This window comes from Mustela putorius, unplaced genomic scaffold (assembly GCF_011764305.1).
Source record: "Mustela putorius furo isolate JIRA1106 unplaced genomic scaffold, ASM1176430v1.1 tig00000785_pilon_pilon_pilon, whole genome shotgun sequence".
NCBI classification, from domain to species: domain Eukaryota; kingdom Metazoa; phylum Chordata; class Mammalia; order Carnivora; family Mustelidae; genus Mustela; species Mustela putorius.
In genome coordinates this window covers 465200-475281 of record NW_025421480.1, presented here as the reverse complement: position 1 = coordinate 475281, position 10082 = coordinate 465200, and the positions used below count along the sequence as shown (strand labels likewise).

Sequence of the window (10082 nt, the reverse complement as noted above, 5' to 3'; positions counted from 1 at the left end):
GCAGCAAGACTGAGCTTCCTCAGTTATGATGGAAGGAAGGCAGTCGGCACCAGAATGAGTTCTTTGTAAGTAAGTTATACTTTTCACTTTCATCAGTTTGGGTGGAGATGACATAACCTGCAAGTCCCGAGAGGAAACTGGGGGTATGGCTCTTACAAAGTAAACCGGGTGGCTGGGGCCAAAAGTACTCCAAGCAGGAAATCCTGGGCTCATGGATCTTTACAGGCTGAAAGATTCTGCTCTGAAGACTTTCAAGGGGAAGGCCTACCTTTGGGAATCTTCAGAGGGCTGAAAACAGATGTCCAGGTGATCAGCGCCGAGAGTAAATGTTTGCAGTCACAGCATTCAGCTCATGTGTTCTTGTACAACCAAAGGAAAGAAAAGAAATCAGAAGACATTTAATGCCTTTTAAATCCAGGTAGGTTTAAGCATAATAAAAACACACACCATTCCTTGACTTCCTGGACTGACACGCCCCAGGTATGGTTGTGAACCTGACCCAAACTACAGGAACAGTGAACCAGAAAGTCTTGTTGAAACTGCAAAGTTTCTATAGGTCTCCTATTCTGAGTTAGGCTCAGCAGCCAAACTGATTTATAATATGTCAGGGGAAATGGGTTTTTGAAATAAATAGCAGACATCTCCTGGTTATTAGGGATTGCTGACCAGTACTTGGTTTATCTACATCATCTCCTGTTAATTCAACAAATAAAAGGCTCAGAGAGCTGCTATTAGTTTCCATATGCATTTTTTAAACGATTTTATTTATTTATCTGACAGACAGAGATCACAAGCAGGCAGGGAGGCAGGCAGAGAGAGAGAGCGGGGAAGCAGGCTCTCTGCTGAGCAGGGAGCCCGATGCGGGGCTTGATCCCAGGACTCCGAGATCATGACCTGAGCCGAAGGCAGAGACGCAACCCACTGAGCTGCCTGGATGCCCCTTTCGTGTGCGTTTTCAACAGCAACAGACTATATGAGCTTCCATTCATCACAGACTTCCCGAACCCTGGTACATGGCTTGCTGGAGCTCTCAGAATCTCCAATAACTTGGAATTTCATTCCCCACCTGCCTATCGCTCATCTCATTCTTAACCATGCAGCAACCCCTGCCTCCCCCGACCCCCCAGCAGCGCTGCTTATGTACTTTGTCGATCTGAAGGCGATAATACTTGTAACTCCACCACGTGACTTTCCATTTCTGGTAAGCCAAACAAACCACTGCATATTTCTGTACTTCCCTCTCCTTTTATCAGTGGTCCTGGGGTAATCATCCTGGCTGCCTATTTTGTTTTCATGAGTTCGGAGAGGACTGACATTCATAAAACATTGTAAATAAAGAAGAAAGCTGCTTCTAAGTGCCTCGAATTACTATTTTCACATGTCTTAACTGCCATAACAAGAAGAAAAATCTTCACAATTGGGAAGGCTTTCTGAAAATTAGCCCCCACTGCACCAAACCTTTGATCCTTTGGTCAAACTGTCAATCTCTTGAGAACTCAGCTTTCTTGTGAAATTTCCAGGCTGTTCCCAAAACAAGTGGTTGCATAAGATCTGGGAGCCAGACCCACAAAGCTTCTCTGTGTTTTGGAAAGCTCAATAAATAGGCCTAGGTAATGATGGGACTAGCATGGGGACGGAGACTCAGGGAGTGGCACCGCCTTGTCCTTCCCTGGCACTGGGCTTGGCTCACTTGTTTCGTTCTCTCACCATCTTTCCCCACCCCACTACTACCCTTTTTTCTGTCCTCTCTCTCCTCTCCTTTGTTTCCTCCCTCCACAACACTTCTGGGCCTTGGGCTGGACTCCGACATCACCTGTTTGCTTAGGCAGGTCTGCTGCTTGACCTAACGATGGAGGATGTTTTCCCTGTTCAACTAAAAACCCAGGTCGGACCCCACACACCACACCTGCACTTAAGTTCTAGTGGCCAAGTTCTCCAGGGACAAGTTTTTTTCCCCAATGTTTCTGAACTTTTGCTACAAACTCCAAGGAGGAAATAACAACTTTGGGTTAAAAAGCTATGTAACATGCCACGGAGTATTACGCAGCCATCAAAAAACATGAAATCTTGCCATTTGCAACGACATGGATGGAACTAGAGGGTATTAGGCTGAACAAAATATGTCACTCAGAAAAAGACAGTTATCCTATGATCTCACTGATATGAGGATTTTGAGAAGCAAGACATAGGATCATAGAGGGAAGGGAGGGGAAAAATGAGGCAAGACCAAAACCAGAGAGGGAGACAAACCATAAGAGACTCTTCATCTCAGGAAAACAAACTGACGATTGCTGGAGGAGAAGAGGGTGGTAGGGATGGGGGTGTCTGGGTGATGGACATTGGGGACGGTCTGTGCTGTGGTGAGTGCTGTGAAGTGTGTAAGACTGATGATTCACAGACCTGTACCCCTGTTAATAAAAAAAAAGTAAATAATATATAAAATATAAAAATAAATATGTAAATAAAATATATATTATTTACATGTAAATAATATATAAAATATATATATATAAATATATAAATAAAATTTAAGTTAAATTAAATTTTTTTTTAAACTACGTAACATGGCATGCCAAATAACTGAAAACAAAGAGTTGTTTCATGGTAAGACCTTGCTAGTTCTCACTTTTCTTGAGTGTAGAGTTAAAAGTTTGATTCCTTTGTTTCGAGAGCAGGATTGATTTGCTAAATTGGAATAAATATAAATTGAAAAAATAACGTATAATAAGTTATCAATATAACTGTTATACAATTATAATTTACTTTGGTGTTGACTTCCTCTTGATGTAATATTAAAAGACTTAAAATTATGCATGCTATTCTGTGTGCTTTTTGTATCAGTTAATAAGCTTATCCTGCCAATTTTATATACAATGATAAGGTGTATTAAACTGACTTATTTCTTATTGACTTTATATTTAATAAACAAAATGCATATTATTTTATGTTAGTTATTATTTTAATCACTAACACTTACATATTTGTAGTTATTATTTATGATTTTATTATTTATATTTTTCTATAAAAATGGCACTTTGCATATGGAAATCAACAGATAATCTTTTACAAAAAAGGGCCTATACTAAGGATCTTACATTTGTAAAGTTGCACGTGAAGCATTTTATAGCAATGACAAAGGAAGTGAGAGAATATAAAGAACATGCAGTTAGGAGCAATCTCTAAACACCACTTTATGAGTGGATAGGAAATGGTGCCAAAAATACTGTGGAAAGTCAGTTATCGCATCACTTTTAAATAGATCGGTTTAAAAAAGCATTTACTTTTCAAAAAACAGAGAATATAGGGCAGCAGAAAAATCAAATGAAGTTTTTATTGTGATCAAAATATAATTAGCCCAGAATTCCTAAAGATTAAAACTTAACTAAAAAAGCTCTCCCACTGTGCTCCTCCCCACTCCAGGAGTCTCAAAGAGGGTCTAAAATTTGTTCTGGGACCTCCTACAGCACCACCTCTCACCATTCTTGGGGGAGAAGGTGCAGGGACTACTTTAAGAACTCTATCAGTCAGATGTGCAAATAGCTATACTCACTCTTTACAAACATGGTTTGAAGGAAACCCATTTCCAGATACTCAACTTCCATATCTACTCTTCCTAAAAGCAATCTGTCTACATAGGTGTCTTCAATGAGACCTTTGTAGGCCTTTTTTCTCACTTCGCCTTGTCCATAGCCTGTCCCCCACGTGGTAAAAGAAAGGTACCGCTGTCCCCTGTCCCTGTTGGTGCTATGCTTTGTTCTCAGGTATAATCATCTCTGGAGTGTCAAACAAAGAAACAATTTTAAATATTTGTGTCAACTCATTTGGTCAAGACACCATAAATCTCCAGTACCTATCACACTAAGAAGTGCAATTTTCATTTTTCCCCAAACAATTTTTAACACTTAGTAATTATAAAAGTGATAAATTTTGCATATTGGTTTTGATTATTTGCATATGAAAAATAACTAGTGATTATACAGAGAAAATTTTGGCTTGTAAAACTATAGGGTTACAGAAATTTTATCTTCTCTTTTACTGATAATTTGCTACTGATTGTAGCAAAAGGAATTTAAATTTAGACATGAAAGTTTTGACTATGGAGATTATGAAAAAAAAAAGGAATAGAAATTTTTTAAAATTTTTGTTGCATAGGCATATGAAAGGATAGTCAAGGGATGCCTGAGTGGTTCAGTTGGTTAAGCATCTGCCTTCAGCTCAGGTCATGATCCCAGGATCTTGGGATCGAGTCCCTGCATCAGGCTCCCTGTTCAGTGGGGAGCGTGCTTCTCCCTCTCCTTCTGTCCCAGTCCTGACTGGTGCCCACTCTCTCTCGCTCTCTCAACAAATAAATAAACAAAATCTTTTTAAAAAGAAAGGGTAATCAATAAAAGATACTTAGATATAAAAATGTTACATTGGTATAAAATTCTGAGGGGGAAACAAGTAACATGAAAATATAATTTTAAGGAGAAAAGAGAATGATAAAAATGTCTAATTATTAAAGAGGTATTTGTATTCCTTTAAAAACAGATGATGGTATACATAATATTGCTATAGATAATATTTAAAAGTAGAGTAACAGTTTTACCTTAAAATTCAATTTAAATGTACAAGAAACTATATATTTTAAAACTTTATAAATGTATGATTCAACATTTTAGTTTTAAACTTTAAAATGTGCAAAGGAGAACCACAGTTGAAATTATCTTCAGTATGTCCTGTTGAGGAGAACATGCTCCGCCTAGTGAAAGTCACATTCCTAACCGGAAGAAGTCAGACAGGGAAGGCTAAGCACTAAGTGACATTTTTTGGTTTATTATAGGAAATATGTCCTGTGCTTTCTCCTCCCACCTGGAGGCTCTCAATAAGAGAGAAAGAGAGAAATCAATCAATCAGTCAATCAACGTAGACTATTTCTCTTCTGGTCTAAGTGGAGGTGGCTTTATGCAATGGCTAGAAAATACAAAACAGATCCCACAAGCCAGCTACTCTACGCGAAGACCTCCCAGTATCTCCAAGTGACCGGATTAACCTTGTGTTTCCTGTGTGTCCAACCAAATGCCAGCAGCCAACAAAATACTACACCCTAGAAGCAGGGTACAAGCACCTTATCTGAAAGAAATCAGGTTAAAATATGCGTCACAGAGAGACTTGAAAGAGAAAGAAAAGTGTGCAGAAAGTATTTGAAAGGGAACTCATGGAAGCAAGAGACCAAGACATGACTATGACCATACAAAGGATTGGGAGCTGATGAGATGTGTATGTTGCACAGAGATGTGTGTGTGTGTGTGCGCGCGCGCGCGTGTGCGCACACACCTCTGTTGGGGGGTACTTTTTTTCCTGCACTGCTACCTGTTTGCTATGGACTGAATGTGTGGTGTCCCTAGAATTCACATGTTGAAGCCCTAATCTCCAGTGTGTTGTTACTTGGAGGTGAGGTCTTTGGAAAGATACTAGGTCAGGGGGATCAGGGGGGTGGAACGTTCACCATGGGATTAGTTTCCTCAGAAGAAGAGAGACAAGAGAAGTGATATCTCTCTCTCTCTCTCTCTCTCTTTCTCTCCCCCTTTCCTCCCCCTGTGAGGATACAGTAAGGAGACAACCAACCACTCACACAAGCCCGCAAGGAGCTCTCACCTGAACCCAACCATGACGGCACCCTGATCCTAGACGTCCAGCCTCCAGATCTGGAAGAAATGAATATTTGTCCTTTTTTTTCTTTTCGTTTTTTTTTTAAAGATTTTATTTTTTATTTATTTGACACACAGAGATCCCATGTAGGCAGAGAGGCAGGCAGAGAGAGAGAGGGAAGCAGGCTCCCCGCTGAGCAGAGAGCCCGATGTGGGACTCGATCCAGGACCTTGAGATCATGACCTGAGCCGAAGGCAGAGGCTTTAACCCCCACTGAGCCACCCAGGCACCCCTGAATGTTTGTTCTTTAAGCCACCCCGCCTGTGGTGTTTTGTTACAGCAGCCTCGATTGACTACAACTTTCTGCAACAAAGCATTCCCCAAGTCTCAGGACCCCAGTCTGCCTGAGTTGTTCCTGCCACACACTTTACTCTTTCAGTAACATAAAACCAGGAACAATTTCTCTTGGAGTGTGTTTCTGAGCCCAAACCATTGCTAAGAACACCTAATTCCTAAGAAGGGAACAGGGAGCAGTGAAGATGAAAGAAAAATATATAAAAAGAAAGGGATGCGAAGAAAAAAATGATGAAACCTTGGGAAAGTGGGAAAAATCAAAATCAAAACCATGAGAGTGTATTAACCAGTTTCAATGGAAAATTTCTATCCTTAGTTGGATAGATACAAAGCAAATTAATTTTACCCTTCTTGTCATTATTTCAACACCACCATTCAATACCCCCCTAAAAAATCACAACGAAAATGCCACTCATTGAGTTTTTTGAATAAACCACTGGCACAGAGTTACGGATAATATTTGATTATGTTAGCTAATTGGAAAGGTTACCAACTAAATTTCAGTGGAGAATGAGTTTTGAGCACACTTAGCTCTTCCTAGTGCTCTTGTAAAAAGCAAAACCCTATTTTTAGATTTCACCCGAGAGGAAGATTTACAGAGAATTTAATGACACTTATGCTTCTAAGTGGCTTTTTTTTTCTTAAGATTTTATTTATTTATTTGACACAAAGAGAGAGAGATCACAAGTAGGTAGCGAGAGGCAGGCAGAGAGAGAAGAGGAAGCAGGCTCCCCGCTGAGCAAAGAGCCCGATACGGGGCTCGATCCCAGAACCCTGGGATCATGAACTGAGCCGAAGGCAGAGGCTTTAACCCATTGAGCCACCCAGGCGCCCCTTCTAATTGGCTCTTAAACTACATGGACTCTATCAAAGGCCCTTAGAAGCCACACAGGTTTTTGTAAATTTTCAAAAAAGATATTTCAGCCTCAATCAAAGAGACAACTGTTTCTTTACGTTCTCGCTTTCCTGTCCATACATTCCATAATCACAAATGCTAGTTATGCTGGTGTAGAAGTGCCATCCGGACCAACTCCCGTGGCCACCTGTGCTTTCTGCCTACTGTCATGACCCAAAGGTTCTGGGCCAGGGGACAAATAGGACGGGGAACATGTCCTGAGGTGGCAGTGCAGGGAGTACATGGGAAGTGGCAGAGAAGGAAGTGAAAAACCTATGAAGTCAGAAGCCAAACCTGAAGAACAGTTTTCTAGTCATGAGTGGAGTAAATTTTCAGTTTCGCATCAGTGATTTGTTCTTCATAGATGCCTCCTCAAGACACACCTTCTTCCCTGACAGGAATATAATGCAGCCAGTACAGTTACGACACATTGTACACTATCCTTTCTACTTTGGTGGGAATGGTGAAAAAGAGAATACTGGAATTATCACAATTCCTATGTACATAGAGGGTACACTGGAAGCCATGGTAAAAATACTGAGTGTGGACTGGGTATTTACCCTAAAGATACAAATGTAGTGATCCAAAGGAGCACGTGCACCCGAATGTCTATAGCAGCAATGTCCACAATGGTCAAACTATGGAAAGAACCTAGATGTCCATCAACAGATGAATGGATAAAGACGATGTGTTTCATATATGCAATGGAATACTACGCAGCCATCAAAAGAAATGAAATCTTGCCATTTGCGATGAAGTGGACAGAACTAGAGGGTATTACGCTGAGCGAAATAAATCAATCAGAGAAAGACAATTATCACATGATCTCCCTGATATGAGGAAGCTGAGATGCAGGATGGGAGAGCCGTGGGGGGTAGGGAAGGGAAAAATGAAACAAGATGGAATCGGGAGGGAGACAAACCATAAGAGACTCTTAATCTCAAGAAACAAACTGAGGGTTGCCAGTGGGGCAGAAGGGGAGTCGGGAGAGGGGGGTGGGGTTATGGACATTGGGGAGGGCATGTGCTATGGTGAGTGCTGTGAAGTGTGTAAGCCTGATGATTCACAGACCTGTACTGCTGGGGCTAATAATACATTATATGTTAATTTTTAAAAATTAAATAAAATAAATACTAAGAGTGTCTGCATATGAAGCCACAGTTGTATTCATCTAACCCAGAAGTCCTAAAAAAAACAAATTTTCAATCAACTGTGCTAAAAGGCAGACCGTGATATCTTTCTGTTCTCTCTGTAGAAAATATGACAAAATTGTTTTAATGTGAAAAGGCAATCAAAACCTATGCAGTCAAAAATACAGGAAGAGAACATAGTGATATGTTGACTGATAAAAATTATTGTTATTTTTCTGGATTTTGTGACATAGCATCGGTCAAATCTTTTAGTTATTTTTGGGAGTCTCTTTTCTCTTTCTAAATTCTTCAGTTTCTGCTTGTGTCCCTAAACTGTAGACTCTTCATGCTTCACTAAACCCTGTTTGCTCTGTTCCTGAATCCATACCTCATCAATAGACATAAATGGTTCTGCCACCCCTTGTCTGCGTTCCAGGTGACATCGTGAGTCTCGCCTCCTATGTATGGGGAGCAACTGATCCAAGAATAGGGAAGAGTTATTACATACATTTCTTTTTCTTCAACAGAGTTAAACAAGGGCTCACTCTCTGGCTTTCCAGATGCACTTAAAATGAAATAATAATGTTGGGCCAGTCTTGCCCTGCTTTAAATTAATCACTCCAGGAAGAGACATTAAAGCTTTCAGACCACCAGTGTGCGTAAATGCTTTAGTGCCCAGACCATACACCCTCTCTTGGTTATTCAGGACACAAGGAAAGGTAAGCTCAGTAAATGAGGCTGTTTTATGATCCATTTAAATAATCTGAAAAGGAAATTAATACTTTTATTACTTTTTATAAGTGAAAAACTTCCCTAAAAATCTGTAAGAGTTCTTTATGTTACAGTGGTTAGGACTGCCCAAACCAGAACATGGATCCAGAGAAATAATGGAAGCTTAGGGAAAGCATGCATGGGCACACAAATCATAATGGAATAAACAAGAGAGGCTATAAAGTAATTTGGTGCTAAAAAAAAAAAAATCATGTCTAACAGAGCCAAGAAAATTCACTTGATTAGAAACCAGATTATAGCTAAAATATATATATTTCTTAGTCTTTCTGAATAATAATGTATTTTTTCTAGCACTATTGCATTTTGGAAGGGGAGTCCAAAGAAAATGTAGGAATAGTTTGGGGTTCTTGGCCCACATTGGTACCTTTAATACTTCTTAGTGAGAAATATCCTACTAGTCACTTTGCAAACACTCATCTCGAACATAAGTGCTCACAGCAATCCAGTAAAGAAAAATGTCCTAATTGGAAAGAAAAGAAAACTAAGGTTACTTTTCTGATGTCACCTTTTACCCGTTTCTGCCTCAATCAGTTCCAGCCATGCTGGCTTTTTCTCTGTTTTGAAAAACACCTCGAACAGTCCAGTCTCCAACTCTTTGAATCAAGTGTCCCCTCTGCCTGGGACACTCTTCAGCTGGCTTCCACATGGCTCCCTCTTCTACTGTACTGAATATCTGTTTCGATGTCACCTTCTCTGAGAGCCCCTACTCCATTATTCTTTGTCTCCTCACCCTGTTTTATTTTTCTTCTGAGCATGTCACAGATTTACCCTTCCCATTAAACTATCCTCAAGAGCTTATAAACATTTGGAGATTTCTAATTATTACATAGCTGAAGAGGAACACAGAAATTACCTTTGCTGTACAACCATCACAAAAATGCTGGCTTCCAATCTGACACCTTGCACTATCTTACCTGAAAGATTTTCAAGCAAAGCTCACAACTCAATTTTAACAGGTAGTACCTTGTCAAATTCTTCTGTTAGCTGGACATTATCTCAGTAACTTATTTCCTTTTACTGCAGCATTTAGACCAGTCAGATACACAGTGGGCACCAGTTGACATACTCAAGCCAAGAAAACTCTAGGAATGTTAAGTAAGGGACCATTTACGTGGCATATTAATTTCCTAGCACTGCTGTACAACAGTTTGGGAGGCTGGAAGTCTAAGATCAAGATCAAGATATCAGCAGGGTTGCTCCTTTTGAGGCCTGTGAAGGAGAATCTGTTCCTCCCTTTTTCCTAGCTTCTGATGGTTTCTGGCAATCTTTGACATCCCTTG

At 40.1% G+C, this 10082-nt stretch overlaps 1 long non-coding RNA gene across 1 annotated transcript in view; it reads right to left on the bottom strand.

Annotated features, from left to right (window-relative positions):
* Positions 1-278: 278 nt before the first annotated feature.
* LOC101678379 overlaps positions 279-10082 on the bottom strand; it is a 97317-nt gene continuing 87513 nt past the window's right edge. The window contains exon 3 of the long non-coding RNA XR_199739.3: positions 279-359. This is a non-coding gene — a long non-coding RNA (uncharacterized LOC101678379). The remainder of the gene's footprint in view (positions 360-10082) is intronic.